The sequence below is a fragment of the Puma concolor genome, chromosome D4 (genome assembly GCF_028749965.1).
Source record: "Puma concolor isolate L17-30 chromosome D4, mPumCon1.1.hap2, whole genome shotgun sequence".
In the NCBI taxonomy this organism is placed as follows: Eukaryota; Metazoa; Chordata; class Mammalia; order Carnivora; family Felidae; genus Puma; species Puma concolor.
In genome coordinates, this window is record NC_141679.1 from 16,987,300 (window position 1) to 17,004,407 (window position 17,108).

Consider the following 17,108-nt stretch of genomic DNA (forward strand, 5'->3'; position numbering starts at 1 on the left):
GAGGCTCCTCAAAAAACTAAAAATAGAACTCCTCTACGACCCAGCAATTGCACTACTAGGTATTTATCCAAGGGACACAGGTGTGCTGTTTTGAAGGGGCACATGCACCCCAATGTTTATAGCAGCACTATCAACAATAGCCAAAGTATGGAAAGAGCCCAAATGTCCATCGATGGATGAATGGATAAAGAACACATACATACAATGGAGTATTACTTGGCAAACAAAAAGGTTGAAATCTTGCCATTTGCAACTACGTGGATGGAACTGGAGGGTATTATGCTGAGCGAAATCAGTCAGTCAGAAAAAGACAAATATCATATGACTTCACTCATATGAGGACTTTAAGATACAAAACAGATGAACATAAGGGAAGGGAAGCAAAAATAATATAAAAACAGGGAGGGGGACAAAATGTAAGAGACTCTTAAATATGGAGAACAAACTGAGGGTTACTGGAGGGGTTCTGGGAGGGGGGATAGGCTAAATGGGTAAGGGGCATTAAGGAATCTACTCCTGAAATCATTGTTGAACTATACGCTAACTAACTTGAATGTAAATTTAAAAAATAAATAAAAATCAAAAAAATAAAAATTAAAAAAAATAAAATTATAGGATTAAAAGAAAAAAACTCTTGCCTCCATTCCTTCTTAAAAATGAGTTTTCCTTCCTACTGTTATTGTCTTACTTCAGCCATTCGGCCCTAAACTTCTGGGTTATTGTAATTTCCTCCTGTTTGGCATCCCTCTCTCTTCTCTGTTTATTTGCTACCAAATAACAATTCCTTAGAACACCATTTCAATGATATTCTTTACTGATCAATGAGTTTCAACAACAATATCTCTTAGAGTTTGAGACCAAGGCTTTTCAAGCTTTAATGTACAAGTGAATCACTTGAGGCTCCTCCTAAAATACGAATTCAGCTGGTCTGGGGAGGGGCCTGAGAGTCTGCATTTCTAAGGTCCCAGGTGATGTTGGTGCTGCTGGTCTGCTTGTGTTAAGAGTTTAGGACCTGGGCGCCTGGGTGGCTCAGACGGTCAAGCGTCCGACTCTTGGTTTCAGCTCAAGTCATGGTCTCAGGGTTTCATGAGTTCCAGCTCCATGTCAGGCTCTGTGCTATCAGCACAGAATGGGATTCTCCTTCTCCCTCTCTCTGCCCCTCCCCTGCTCACACTGTCTCTGTCTGTCTTAAAATAAATAAATGACCTTAAAAAAAAAAAAAAAAAAGCTCTTTAAAAAAAGATAGGGGTGCCTGGGTGGCTCAGTTGGCTAAGCATCCGACTTAAGCTCAGGTCATGATCTCACAGTTCATTGGTTCGGGCCCCGCGTCGGGCTCTGTGCTGACAGCTGGGAGCCTGGAGCCTGCTTCAGATTCTGTGTCTCCTTTTCTCTCTAACCCTCCCCCACTGGCGCTCTGTCTCTGTCTCAAAAATAAATAATAAACATTAGTAAAAAAACTTTTAAAAGATAAAAAAAAAAGGGGGTTTATGATTTGGGTCAAGTTCAAGTCTCATTCTCCTCACCTGCCAAATGGGGAGACTAATTAGCTAATAACAGACCACCCTGCCCGTATTTCTGCTCCAATCAATAAAATAGAGTGAATTTGTTAATATGTAAGTCCAATCGTGTCCCTCCTCTGATCAAAGAGCTCAATGCCTTCTGTCTCAGAAGCAACAAGAAAGTCCTTATAGTTGCCTGCAAGATCAGACCCAGCCTTGTCTCCACGACTGTATCTCCTTGCACTCTCCCTCTAGCCAGACTGCCTTCCTTGTTTTCAGAAGACCAAAAAGTTTCTTCTTGTAGGCTTTTACTCTTGCCTTTTCTTCTGCCTGGGTTACTCTTCCTCTTGCTCTCCCTTTAAACGTGGACTCAGAGGTCATTTTCTCAGCGGTATCTTCCTTTGCACGCTATCTAAAATTGTGAACATCCCTCCTTCATCACCAGCTCCTTACATCCCCTTCCTTGTTTTATTTTTCTCAGCAACATTTATCCATTATCTAGTAAGCCACGTATTTTGCTTGTAAAACGTAAGCTCCAGGAGGGCATAGATTCTTGCCTGTTTTATTAAACCATTCATTGATACATGTCTGTTTCTTTTGACTGATCCCCCAACACCTAGAAAAGTGACTGGTATATAATAGATATAAATAAATATTTATTAATTGAGTGAGGAATGAATGAATGAATGAATGACTTAACTCTAGGGTTATTACAAAGATAAATAAGATCACACACATAAAGCATTTAACACAGTGCTTGACTGATTTCATAAAAACAGAAAAGAATGGTGGTTGCCAGGGACTAGGGAGAGGGAAAGTCAAAGGGCACAAATTTTCAGTTATGAGAAGAAAAAGTTCTGAAGATCTGATTTGCAGCATGGTGGTGACTATAGTTAATAATACAATAATGTACACTTGAAAGGGGCGGAGGGTAGAGCGAAAAAAGAATTAACTGAGTCAGGTGATAAATATGTTAATTATCTTGATCTTGCAATCATTCTACTATACATATATATACCAAATCATCATGTTGTATAGTTTAAATACATATAATTACGCTTGTTAATTATTCCTTAAAAAGTGTACTGCAATTTCTTCTATTAAATTCAAGAAAAACTGCTTGTTATACCTTTTATGATGCAAGTTTATAAAACTACTTCTATCTTTCTTCTATACACTATGTTCCATTCATCTATTCCCCTGTCCATCAAGAGGTGCTTAGATATGATTCTCAGTGTTACCAAACATTACTTCTGAGTGATAGTGATGATACTTTTCACATTCTACTTTGCATTTATTTGTATTGCTTAAATATTTAGGACTATGCTTCTTTTTATTAAAGTCAAAGCAACTATATTTTTAAATATTGGGGAATTTTAAGCTCACAGAAAGGTCACAAAAGAGCATGTTAAAACGATTCGAGAGTAGACACTCAAGAGCTTGGAGGAGTTAAGATGGCAGAGAAGTAGGGGGACCTGGATTTTCCTGGTCCCTCAAACACAGCTGTATTGGGGTCAGAACACTGAGAAAACCCAAGGGATCAACCTGCAGGGAGGTAGAAGGATGTCCACAGTTGGAAGGAGACAGCTTGGAGGGATTTAGGTGCATGCACGTGAACTGGGGGAGATAAAAGAGCAGAGCTGTGGAGACGAGGGAACCCTTTGTGTGGAGAGACAAAAGGCAGAGAAAGACAGAGGGGTTGTGAAAGTGTGGCATAGGGTTAGCACAAGAGGAAAACCGCTCAGGACCATGGACTGGGGAAGCTGAAGTACTGAGCATCCCAGTGCATTTTTGCAAACAGCCTTTGGAGCTGAAACTCAGAGGTTTTGGAAGTGCGTGACTTTCTCCAGAGTGGAGCGTTGGTGCATGTTCCTGGGCAGGAGGGAGCCAGCCCCCGAGAGCATGGTGTGGTGTCGTGGTCTCTGGGGTGCACTGGGAAAGAAGAGTCCCCTTCCCAGAGTACTCTGGGAAGAAGACCCTCCAGGTGCTAGCCAAAGGCCTTTCATCAGCAAGGGGGAGAGGCTCCAGTCTGGAGGAGGGGAATAGATCCACAAAGGGCTGGGTCCTTTAAGACATAGGGTTTTGAATCCCAGCTGAGCGTCAAGGGGAAGGCTCAGGAGACCTGTGGTGCAGGGCAAGCTGACCACCCTCACTATTCTGAGGGCTGCCTGAACAGCATGGGTTGAGAACCCCGATGGGGGAGGAGAAATTGGGGTGATGCCTTTTCCCCACACACACACCAACAGGGTGAACTTCTGAGAGCAGCACAGTTGTCCCCAGTGAAGGTGGAACCACTTACACCTACCCCGCCCCTCGGTGCCTGGCAACTGCTAATCTAACGGAGCAAGACTGAGTGTGACCCAAGGCAGCCGGTCTCTCCTCCAGACCAGCACAGCCACCACCTCCAGGCACCAACAGACATTTTTTTTTTTCTTTTCTCTTTCTTTCCTCCCTCTTTTTATTTTTTTCTTTTGGAATCAGGCTCATTGTGTCTGACTTGTTTTTTGTCATTTTTTCTTATATGTACATATATGTATTTTTTGGTCAGGCTTTTTTATTCTATTCTTTTTCCATCTTTTCTCTTCTGCTTTTTTCTTCTTTCTTTTCCTCTCTCTTTCGTTGTAATGAGCCTTATAGTTTTTTGATTCTCTGTTTGGTTTTCCTTTCTCACCTATCCTTTTTCTCTTTTTATGGGATCAGGCTTCCCCCACCCTCTTTTTTTTCCAGGGTTACTCCGACAAACAAATCAAAGCGCAGCACACCTAGTTCAAGGTCCAAACACTGCCCACTGCAAGCTAAGAGGAGCTCTGCAGAGGACTCACCAGTGGGACAGAGCAGCCAAAACACAACAGAGTACAGCCAACATACACCAAAAACACTTCCTGGAGTGCCGGGCCCTGGACAGCGTATGACCCCTTTTTAATATGGTAGTACTTGAGAGTGCAGGTCACATAACAAGCTTTTAAAACACCCAAAAGATAGAAACTTAGCCGAAATAACAAGATGGAGGAATTCTCCCCAAAAGAAAGGTGAAGAAGAAATCACAGCCAGAGACTTGCTCAAAAGAACAAGAGATATAAATAATATATTTGAACAAGAATTTAGAACAACATTCATAAGACTAATAGCTTGGCTTGAAAAAAAGCATATAAGACACCAGAGAAACCCTTGTTGCAGAGATCAAAGACCTAAGGACTAGTCGGGATGAATTTAAAAATGCTGTGTCTGAGATGCAAAATAAACTAGATACAGTGACAGTGAGGATTAAAGAACCAGAGGAGAGGGTAGGTCAAATAGAAGATAAAATTATGGGAATAATGAAGCTGAAAAAGAGGGAAAGGATCGTACTAGATCATGAGGGGAGAATTAGAGAATTAAGTGATTCCATGAAACAAAACAATATCCATATCATAGTAGTCCCAGAAGAAAAGGGTGAGAAAAAGGGGCAGAAGGTTTCTTGGACAAATTATAGCTGAGACCTTCCCTAATCTGGGGGGGGGGGGGGGGGGGAATAGGCATCTAAGTCCAAGAGAGACAGAGAACTGCCTTCAAAATCAACAATAATAGGTCAATACCGTGGCACCTGGGTGGCTCAGTCAGTTGAGTGTCTGACTCTTGATCTTGGGTCAGGTCATGATCTCATGGTTCATGAGTTTGAGCCTTGCATCAGGCTCTGTGCTGACAGCAAGGAGCGTGCTTAGGATTTTCTCTCTTCCCTGTCTCTCTGCCCCTACCCCACCTGTGCTCTCTCTCAAAATAAATAAACTTTAAAAATTAAAAAAAAAAAAAAAAAAGGTCAACACCATGATATATCATAGTGAAACTTGTAAAATACAAAGATAAAGAGAATTCTGAAAGCAGCTAGGGACAAATGGTCCTTAACCTACACACGCAGATACATAAGTTCAGTGGCACACCTGTCCACTGTAACGTGGCAGGCCATAAGGGGGTGGCAGGAAATATTCAATGTGTTCAATAGGAAGCAAGTGAGGTTGTCATTCAGAATAGGAGAAAGACTTTCCCAGACATATTAAAACTAAAAGAGTTCGTGACCATTAAACCAACCCTGCAAGAAATCCTAAGGGGACTCTGTGAATACAAAGCAGCAAAGACTACAAAGGACCAGAGGACATTATCACAAACATGAAATCTAGAGATAACACAATGGTACTAAATTCATATCTTTCAATAATCACTCTGAATGTAAATGGACTAAATGCCCCAATCAAAAGACACAGGTTATCAGAATGGATAAAAAAAATAAGATCCGTCTATATGCTGCCTACAAGAGACTCATTTTAGATCTGAAGACACCTGTAGATTGAAAGTGAGGGGATGGAGAGCCATCTATCAAGCTACTGGACATCAAAAGAAAGCCAGAGTAGCCATACTTATATCAGACAAATTGATTTTAAAACAAAGATTGTAACAAGAGATGAAGAAGGGCATTACATCATATTTAAGAGGTCTATCCATCAAGAAGAGCTAACAGTTGTAAGTATTTATGCCCCCAATTTGATATACCCAAATATATAAATCACAAACATAAGCAAATTTATTGATAATAATACCATAATTATAGGAGACTTTAATACTCCACTTATGGGGCGCCTGGGTGGCTCAGTCAGTTAAGCGTCTGACTTTGGCTCAGGTCACGATCTCGTGGTACGTGAGTTCAAGCCCCACGTCAGGCTCTGTGCTGATGGCTCAGAGCCTGGAGCCTGTTTCAGATTCTGTGTCTTCCTCTCTCTCTGACCCTCCCCCGTTCATGCTCTGTCTCTCTCTGTCTCAAAAATAAATAAACGTTAAAAAATTAAAAAAAAAATACTCCACTTACAACAAAGGACAGATAATCTAAGCACAAAATCAACAAGTAAACAACAGCTCTCAATGACACACTGGAACAGGTGGACTTAACAGATATATCCAGAACATTTCATCCTAAAGCAGCAGAATACACATTCTTCTCAAGTACACATGGAACATTCTCCAGAATAGATCACATATTGGATCACCAAATCAGCCCTCAACAGGTACAAAAATACTGAGATCATACCATGCATATTTTCAGATCACAACACGATGAAACTTGAAATTGACCATAAAAAAATTGGAAAGCCCTCAAATACATGGAGGTTAAAGAACAGCCCACTAAAGAATGAATGGGTTAACCAGGAAATTATATTGGAAATTAAAAAATACCTGGAAGCAAATGAAAATTAAAACAAGACAGCTCAATCCCTTTGGGATGCAGCAAAGGTAGCCCTAAGAGAAAAATACATTGCAATTCAGGCCTATCTCAAAAATCAAGAAAGGTCCCAAATACACAACCTAACCTTACACCTAAAGAATCCAGGAAATGAGCAGCAAATAAAGCCCAAAGGCAGCAGAAGAGGGGAAATAATAAATATTAGAGCAGAAATGAATAATATAGAATCCAAAAAAAAAAAAACAAACAAACAAAATCAGTAGAACAGATCAATGAAACTAAGAGCTGATTTCTTTTTTTTTTTTTTTTAAATTTTTTTTTCAACGTTTATTTATTTTTGGGACAGAGAGAGACAGAGCATGAACGGGGGAAGGGCAGAGAGAGAGGGAGACACAGAATCGGAAACAGGCTCCAGGCTCTGAGCCATCAGCCCAGAGCCTGACGCGGGGTCGAACTCACCAACCGTGAGATCGTGACCTGGCTGAAGTCGGACGCCAACCGACTGCGCCACCCAGGCGCCCCTAAGAGCTGATTTCTTGAAAGAATAAACAAAATTGATAAATTCCTAGCTAGACTTCTCAAAAAGCAGACTCAAATAGATAAAACCACAAACAAAAGGGGAGAGATCACAACCAACAACACAGAAATACAGTTATAAGAGAATACTCTGAAAAATTATATGTCAACAAACTGGACAGTCTGGAAGAAGTAGACAAATTCCTAGACAGTCACACACTACCAAAATTCAAACAGGAAGAAATAGAAAATTTGAACAGGCCCATAACCAGCAAAGAAATAGAATCAGTTATTGGGGCGCCTGGGTGGCTCAGTCGGTTGAGCATCCGACTTTGGTTCAGGTCATGATCTCACAGTTTGTGGGTTTGAGCCCCGCGTCGGGCTCTGTGCTGACAGCTCAGAGCCTGGAGCCTGCTTCGGATTCTGTGTCTCCCTCTTTCTCTGCCCCTCCCCTGCTCATGCTCTGTCTCTCTTTCTCTCTGTCAAAAATAAATAAACATTTAAAAAATTTTTTAAAAAAGAAAGAAATCGAATCAGTTATCAAAAAATCTCCCAACAAATAAGAGTCCTGGGCCAGATGGCTTCCCAGGGGAATTCTACCAGACATTTAAAGAAGAGGTAATACCTATTCTCCTCAAAGTGTTCCAAAAAACGGCAATGGAAGGAAAACTTCCAAACTCATTCTATGAAGCCAGCATTACCTTGATTCTAAAGCCCAACAAAGACCCCACTGAAAAAGGAGAATTACTGGTCAATATCCCTGATAAACCTGAATGCAAATTAAAAATATGCGAATAAAAAATAAAAACTATATATATATATATATATACACACACACACACACACACACATATATATAGTCATATTCATGTATTACTTTGATTAATTAAAGAAATAATGATAAATTCAAATATATAACTATGGATCAAAAAACAAGCTAAAGTATTACCGTGGTTGTCTTTGGGAAAAGGATTTTAATTGTTTGTTTATATTTTTGTGCCTTTATGCACTTCCAAAACGGGAACATATTATTTATACAATCAGGAAAAGAATATACATTGTTTAATTTAAGGTTCTGGTTCAAGATGGTGACATAGGTAGATCCTGAATTCACTGACTCCCACAGAGCCTAAAGCTGCATATGGAAATGTTTCCTCTTAAAAACCTTAAAGGCTGGTTGAGTAATAACTACACATCAGCCTAATTAGAAGAAAACCACCTCAGAGCAGGTAGGAGAGGCTGGAACACAATCTTCAAGAAGACCCACAACCAGGAAGGAACTCAAAACCCAAGAGCTTCTCCGAGGAGCAAAGGGCTTAAACCCCCTATTGGACACTTCAACCTTTTTTTTTTTTTTAATATTTATTTACTTTTAAGTGTGTGTTGGGGGGGAGAGAGAGGTGGGGGGGAGGCGCAGAGAGAGAGGGGGGAACCAGAGGATCCAAAGTGGGCTCCGTGCTGACAGCAGCAAACCCGATGTGGGGCTCAAACTCATGCACTGTGAGACCATGACCTGAGCCAAAGTCAGACGCTCAACCAACTAAGCCACCCAGGTGCCCGTAGACACTCTAACTTTTAAAACCTGCACCTAAGAGATGAGCCACCAAATATCTAACTTTGAAAATCAATGGGACGCATGCCCTGAGACTCACAAGACTGAAATGATCTGAGAAACACCTCTTAAAGGGCTTGTGTGCTCAGACTTGTGTGCACCTGCCCCAGGGCCCAGCTCAGAGCAGCAGACCATACCCAGACTCAAAGTGAAGAAGGGACACCTGCTCATGTTGAAGCATTGGTCTGAGGGGCATCTGACTGAACACACATATCTAGGAGCTTGCAGAACACTATCCAGGGATGGAGACTGGAAAGCACGATCTTCACGTTCTCCCTTTGCCATGCTCCAAAGCACCCGTATTTCATGCAAAGGAGCTTGTACAGGCATCTGGTGCCCTGATTTGTGCAGCTGCTGCCCAGGGGATGCCTCTTGATTTCCTGGCTCTGGAGGCCAGGGGAGTCTGTGGTCCCATGGGACTGTAATAATTGGTATCGCCCAGAAAGGATCTCAGACCTCTGTCTGGCTCCCTAATTTTTGTGACTGCTTCTAGGGGACACGTCTGTATCACCTGACTCTGGTGGCCACTGGGGCTTACACTCATGATTCCCACAGATGTAACCAACAGAAAAAGCGTTCTTAAACAGCTTCCATCTCCAGGACAGAGCAAGAGACAATAGACCCAGGAGCTCAGTCTTTCCATGTAGGAGACCTATTAAGGTAATAATGATCATGACTGTGGTCTGAGGTGCAGGGTTCTAATTAAACATGCATCTTGGGACTGACTGGAATCCTTTCCAGAGACCTCAGAGGGCAGGTACTATATTCGTGCTCACCTGCTGACATACTCTGGAACACCACTGTCTCCTGAAGGGCAGCTTTACACATACCTATCTGTTGCACTGGTTTTTGTTGCTGCCACTGAGGGGACACCCCTTGACCACCTAACTCTAGTGGCTTGCAGTCCTAGGTCCCACTGAACTATGGAAAACAGAAAGATGGCTCTTGGCAAACTACTGCTCCCCAAGGTACCACACAGATTGCAGGCTGAGGCACACCCCTGCCCCCAATCTTTCTGTGAGGGAGGCCCCTTTGCTTGTCCTGGAGCTTTGGCCTGAGGAGCACACTTCAGGTTTAGCCCACATTTAGTGGCCCATGGAGTTGCTCTCAAAGAACATAGGCTGTGGATGCCACCTTAGTGCTCTCCCTTTGCCTCGTTCCAGCTTGTCAGTATCTCCCAGAAAAGAGCTTATACACTCACCTGAAGCCCTGATTTTTGTGCATGCTGCCAGGTGGACACCTCTAGATCCCCTGGCCCTGGTGACAAATGGGGCTTATGTTTGTGGTCCCATAGGACTGCATTTGGTGCATAGTTGTAAAAGCTGATACCTGAGGATCTGGCTTTCAGTTGGCCTGAATCTAGGTGCTAAGATCTTTGGGACAAAGACAGGTCTTGACACATCCTGAACTAGTGGGAGCTATTAAAAATATAATAGGCTGCTTGGACAAGTACAGAGGTTTAAAAGACAACCAAGAGCTGATGCAGGGCTCAATAACAAGGTTCATCTCCTACATGAGGCCACTCCTTCAAGACTGGGAGAAGTGGTTGCTTCATCTGCTATAGAAACCAACACAGAGAGTAAAGCAAAATAAAGAAACAGAGAAATATGTTCCAAATGAAAAATCAAAATAAGACCTCAGAGGGGAAAAAAAAAGCTTAAAGAAATGGAGATAAATAATTTACCCAATAAAGAGTTCAGAATAATGGTCATAAGGATACTCACTGAATTTGGGAGAAGAATGAAACACAGTGAGAACTTCAACAAAGAGATTAAAAAAATAATAAGAAAATACTAAATAGAAGTCACAGAGCAGAAGAATACAGTAACTGAAATGAAAAATACGATAGAGAGGTTCAACAACAAACAAGATGATGCAGAAGAAAAGATTAGTTAACTAGAAGGAAATCAATCAGAGCAGTGAAATCAAAAAAGAATTTTCAAAGTGAAGGTAGCTTAAGGGACTTCTAGGACAACATCAAGCAGACTAACATTCACATTATAGGAGTCCCAGAAAGAACAGAGAGAGAAAAGGGGGCAGAAATCTTATTTGAAGAAATAATGGCAGAAACATTCTCTAACCTGGGTGAGGAAACAGACATCCTGATCCAGGAAGCCCAGAAAATTCCAAATAAGAGGGGCACAAAGGAATCCACACCAAGACACATTTTAATTAAAATGACAAAAGTTAAAGGCAAAGAGAGAATATTAAAAGAAGCAAGAAGGAAAAAACTTCTTACCTACAAGGGAACCCCCATAAGACTGTAAGTAGATTTTCAGCAACAACGTTGCAGGCCTGAAGGGAGTGGTATGACATATTCAAAGTGCTGAAGGAAAAAATTTCCAACCAAGAATACTATGCCCAGCACAGTTATCATTCAGAAGTGAAGGTGAGATAAAAGATTTTCCAGACAAGTAAAAACTAAAGGAGTTCATCACCACTACACTGGCCTTACAGGAATGGATAAAGAGACTTCTTTAAGCTAAAAAGAAAGGGCACCAATTTGTAACAAGAACACATATGAAAGAATGAACTTCACTGGAAAGATAAATATATAGTAAAGGTAGTTGCTTAATCACTTACAAAGCTAACATGAAGGTTATAAAACAAAAGTACTAAAAGCTATGATTATAATAATTCGGTAAGGGATACATAAGACATAAAGATGTAAAATGTAACATTAAAAATATAATACATGGAAAAAATATATATATATATAATACATGGTGGGGGAATAATAATGTTGAGCTTTCCATTGGGATCAAACTCAAGTTGTTATCAGCTTCAAATAGAATGTTTCATTTATTTTTTATTTTTTAATGTTTATTTTTGAGAGAGACAGAGGTGTGGGCAGGGGTGGTGGGGTAGGGGTTGCAGAGAGAGAGGGAGACAGAATCTGAAGCAGGCTCCAGGCTCTTCACTGTCAGCACAGAGCTTGCCGTGAGGCGTGAACTCACAGGCTGTGAGATCATGACCTGAGCCAAAGTTGGATGCTTAACTGACTGAGCCACCCAGGCGCCCCTAAAATAGACTGTTTTAGATTTAAGTTGCTATATATAAGTCTCATGGTAACCACAAAACAAAACCTATAGCAAACACACAAAAGAGAAAGAGAAAGGAATACAAGCATACCACTAAAGTAAGTCAACAAACCGGAAAGGAAGAGAACAAGAGAAGAAAAGACTAAAGAGGGACTACAAAAACAGCCAGAAAACTACTAACCAAATGATGAGTTTAGTCCATTTACATTTAAAGCCACCATTGATAGATAAAAGTACATACCTATCAATAATGACTTTAAATGTAAATGGACTAAATTCTACTATCAAAAGACATAAAGTGTGATGAATAGATATAAAAACAGGACCCATCTCTATGCTGCCTAGAAGAAACTCACATTTATTTATTTATTTATTTACTTACTTACTTACTTACTTACTTATATTTTGAGAGAACATGAGTGGGGGAGGGACAGAGAGAGAGAGGGAAAGAGAGAATTCCAAGCAGGCTCTGTGCTATTAGCACAGAGCACAATTTGAGGCTTGATCTCACAATCATGAGATCATGACCCGAGCTAAAATCAGGAGTCAGACACTTAACTAATTATACCACCTAGGTGCCCCAAAACTCACTTTAGATGTAAGAACACACACAGGCTAAAAGTGAAGGGATGGAGGGGCGCCTGGGTGGTTTAGTTGCGCGTCGGACTTCAGCTCAGGTCATGGGTCTCAAGGTTCGTGAGTTTGAGCCCTGTGTTGGGCTCTGTGCTGACAGCTCAGCGCCTGGAGCCTGCTTCATTTTCTGTGTCTCCCTCTATGTCTGCCCCTCCCCTCCTCACACTCTGTCTCTCTTTCTGTCAAAAATAAATATACATTAAACATTTTTTAAATAAAAGTGAAGGGATGAAAAAAGATATTCCATGCAAATGGAAACCAAAAGAAAGCTGGAGTACCTACACTTTTATCAGAAAAAAATAGACTTTAAAATAAAGACTGTAATTAGAGACAAAGAAAGGCATTACATAATGATAGTCAATCCAATAAGAAAATATAACATGTATAAATATTTACACACCCAACATAGCAAAACCTAAGTATATAAAATGAATATTATTAGACTTAAGAGAAGTAGACAGCAATAAAATGATAGTAGGGAATTTAATACTCCACTTACGTCAGTGCATAGATCATTCAGACAGAAAACCAATAAGGAAACATTGGCCTTAAATGACACGCTAGACCAGATGGACTTAACAGATACTTATAGAACGTTCCATCCAAAAACAACAGAATACATATTCTTCTCAAGTGCATCTGGAACATTTTTCAAGATAGATCATATGTTAGGCCACAAAACAAGTATTTTTATTAAGTATTTTTTTTATTTTTATTTTTAATTGTTTTTTTAATGTTTATTTATTTTTTTTTTTAATTTTTTTTTTCAACGTTTTTTATTTATTTTTGGGACAGAGAGAGACAGAGCATGAACGGGGGAGGGGCAGAGAGAGAGGGAGACACAGAATCGGAAACAGGCTCCAGGCTCTGAGCCATCAGCCCAGAGCCTGTCGCGGGGCTCGAACTCACGGACCGCGAGATCGTGACCTGGCTGAAGTCGGACGCTTAACCGACTGCGCCACCCAGGCGCCCCATAATGTTTATTTATTTTTGAGAAAAAGAGCACAAGCAGGGGAGGAACAGAGAGAGGAGACAGAGGATCTGAAGCAGGCTCTGTGCTGACAGCAGACAGCCCGATGTGGGGCTTGAACTCACGAACTGTGAGACCATGGTCTAAGCCAAAGTCAGACACTTATCTGACTGAGCCACCTAGGAGCCCCAAAACAAGTCTTAATAAATTTAAGAGGATTGGAATCATATGAAGCATCTTTTCTGACCACAATGGTATGAAACTAGAAATTAATTACATGAAGAAAAATTAAATATACACAAATATGTGGAGGTTAAACAACATGCTACTGAATAACTAATGGGTCACTGAGGAAATCAAAGGAGATATCAAAAACAACTTCAGACAGATGAAAATAGAAATCTAACATACTAAAATTTATGGGATATAGCAAGAGCAGTTCTAAGAGGAAAGTTGAAAGCAATAAATGCCCACCCTCAAGAAACAAAAAAAGCTCTCAAATAAACAACCTAACTCTCTGCCTCAAGAAACTAGAGAAAAAAGAACAAATAAAGCTCAAAGTTAAGAGAAGGAAGGACATGACAAAGATTAGAGCAGAAATAAATGAAACAAAGACTAAAAAGACAACAGAAAAGATCCAGGAAATTAAAAGCTAGTTCTTTGAAAGGATAAATCTTTGACAAATCATTAGCTAGACTCACCAAGAAAGAAGTGAGTCAGAAATGAAAGATGTTACAACTGACACTAGAGAAATACATAGAATCATAACAGACTGGTATGAACAATTATATGACAACAAATTGAATAACCTAGAAGAAATAGATAAATTTCTACATACAGTCTACCAACACTGAATACTGATGAAATAGAAAAATCTGAACAGATCAATTATTATCAAGGAGATTGAATCAGTAATCACAAACCTCACAACAAATTCCAGGACCAGACAACTTCACAGGTGAATTCTACCAAATTTGCAAGGAAGAATTGAGACCAATCCTTGTCAAATCTTCCAAAAAATAGAATAGGAGGGAACTCTTCCTAACTCATTTTAGGAGGCCAGTAGCACCCTGATACCAAAACCAGACAAGGATGCCAGAAGAAAAGAAAATTACAGGTCAATATTCCTGATGAACACAGATGGGAAAATCCTCAATCAAACATTAGCCAAGAGCATTCAAAAATACATTAAAAGAATCATGCACCATGATGAAGTAGGATTTATTCCAAGGATGCAAGGATGGTTCAACATCCACAAATTAGTCAGTGTCATACATCACGGCCAATTATATAGCCATCTGAATAGATGCAGAAAAAGCATTTGGCAAAATTCAACCAACATTTATAAAAAAAAACTCTCAACAAAGTTGGCATAAGAGGGAATGTACCTCAATATGATAAAGCTAACTCCATACTCAGTGGCAAAAAGCTGAAAGCTTGTCCTTAAAGACCAGGAACAATACAAGACATTCCATTACTCACAGATGGAAATAATTAATATTGTTAAAATGTCCCTACTCTGCAAAGCAATATACAGATTCAATACAATCCCTATCAAAATTCGAATGGCATTATTCACAGAAATAGAAATCATAAAAGACCCTGAACAGCCAAAGCAAACTTGAGAAAGAACAACAAAGCTGGAGACATCATGCATCCTGATCTCAAATTATATTACAAAGCTATAATAATTAAAACAGTGTGGTAATGGCACACAGAGATCAATAGAATAGAGAGCCCCAAAATAAACCCATGCATATATGGTTAATTAACTTACAAAAAAGGAGCCACAAATATTCAATGGGAAAAGAGAAGTGTCTTCAATAAATGGTACTGGGAAAACTGAACAGCCAAATGCAAAAGGATGAAGTTGAACCACTATCTTCTACTACACACAAGAATTAACTCACAATGGATTAAAGACTAGAGGCACCTGGCTGGCTCAGTTGGTAGGGCACGCAACTATTGATTGTGGGGTTAATGGTTCAAGCCCCACACTGGCAGTGCCATTTGCTTTTAAAAAGTTGTAAAAAATGGATTAAAGACTTGAAAATAGACCTAAAACTATAAAAATCCTAGAATAAAACCTAAGTGGCAAAATCCTTGACATAGGTCTTGGCAATAATTTTTTGAATCTGACACGAAAAACAAAAGCAACAAAAGCAAAAATAAACAAGTGAGACTACATCAGACTAAAAAGCTTTTGACAGTAAAGAAAACCATCAACAAAATGAAAAGGCAACCTATCGATTGGAAGAAAATATTTACAAATCATATATCTGATAAGGGGCTTATAACTAAAATATATAAATAACACAAGCAACATAATGGCAAAAAAAAGTCCAATTAAAACTTGGGCAGATCTGTGGGAATGCAAGCTGGTTCAGTCACTCTGGAAAACAGTATGGAGGTTCCTCAACAACAACTACCCTACGACCCAGCAATTGCACTACTAGGCATTTATCCACAGGATACAGGTGTGCTGTTTCGAAGGGACACATGCACCCCCATGTTTATAGCAGCACTATCAACAATAGCCAAAGTATGGAAAGAGCCCAAATGTCCATCGATGGGTGAATGGATAAAGAAGATGTGGTGTGTGTGTGTGTGTGTGTGTGTGTGTGTGTGTGTGCGCGCGCACGCACACACACACCATGGAGTGTTACTCGGCAATCAAAAAGAATGAAATCTTGCCATTTGCAACTACGTGGATGGAACTGGAGGGTATTATGCTAAGTGAAAGTAGTCAGAGAAAGACAAAAATCATGACTTCACTCATATGAGGACTTTAAGAGACAAAACAGATGAACAGAAGGGAAGGGAAGCAAAAATAATATAAAAACAGGGAGGGGGACAAAACAGAAGAGACTCATAAATATGGAGAATAAACTGAAGGTTACTGGAGGGGTTGTGGGAGGGGGGATGGGCTAAATGGGTAAGGGGCACAAAGGAATCTACTCCTGAAATCATTGTTGCATCATATGCTAACTAATTTGGATGTAAATTTCAAAAAACAAAAAATAAAATTAAAAAAAAAATTGGGCAGATCTGAATAGACATTTTTCCAAAGAAGGCATATCTTGGCCAACAGGTGCATGAAAAGAGGCTCTATAACATTAATCACCAGAAATAACAAGTGTTGGTAAGGATGTGGAGAAAGGGAAACCCCTGTGCACTGCTGATGGGAATATAAATTGGTATAGATACTATGGAAAAAAGTATTAAATATTAATATTATATATTAAAATAGACCTACATAGGATCCAGTTATTTCACTTCTGGGTGTTTATCCAAACAAGATGAAAACACTAACTCAAAAAGGTATATGCAACTCCATGTTCATTTCAGCATTCCTTATCAATAGCCAAGATATGGAAATATCTTTTTTAAATTATTTTTTATGTTTATTTATTTATTTATTTTGAGAAAGAAAGAGAGCCAGGGAGGGTCGGAGAGAGAGGGAGGGAGAGAATCCCAAGCAGACTCAGTGCTGTCAGCACAGAGTCCAGCGCGGGGCTCCATCTCACGAACTGTGAGATCGTGACCTGAGCCCAAATCAAGAGTCGGCTGCTTGACCGACTGAGCCACCCAAGCACCCTGATATGGAAACAATCTAAATCTCCATCAA

General features: G+C 40.1%; 1 protein-coding gene across 2 annotated transcripts in view; it reads right to left on the minus strand.

The window, feature by feature from the left end:
- Window positions 1–17,108, minus strand: part of TRPM6 (transient receptor potential cation channel subfamily M member 6) — a 205,034-nt gene that overhangs the window by 179,863 nt on the left and 8,063 nt on the right. The window lies entirely within an intron of this gene.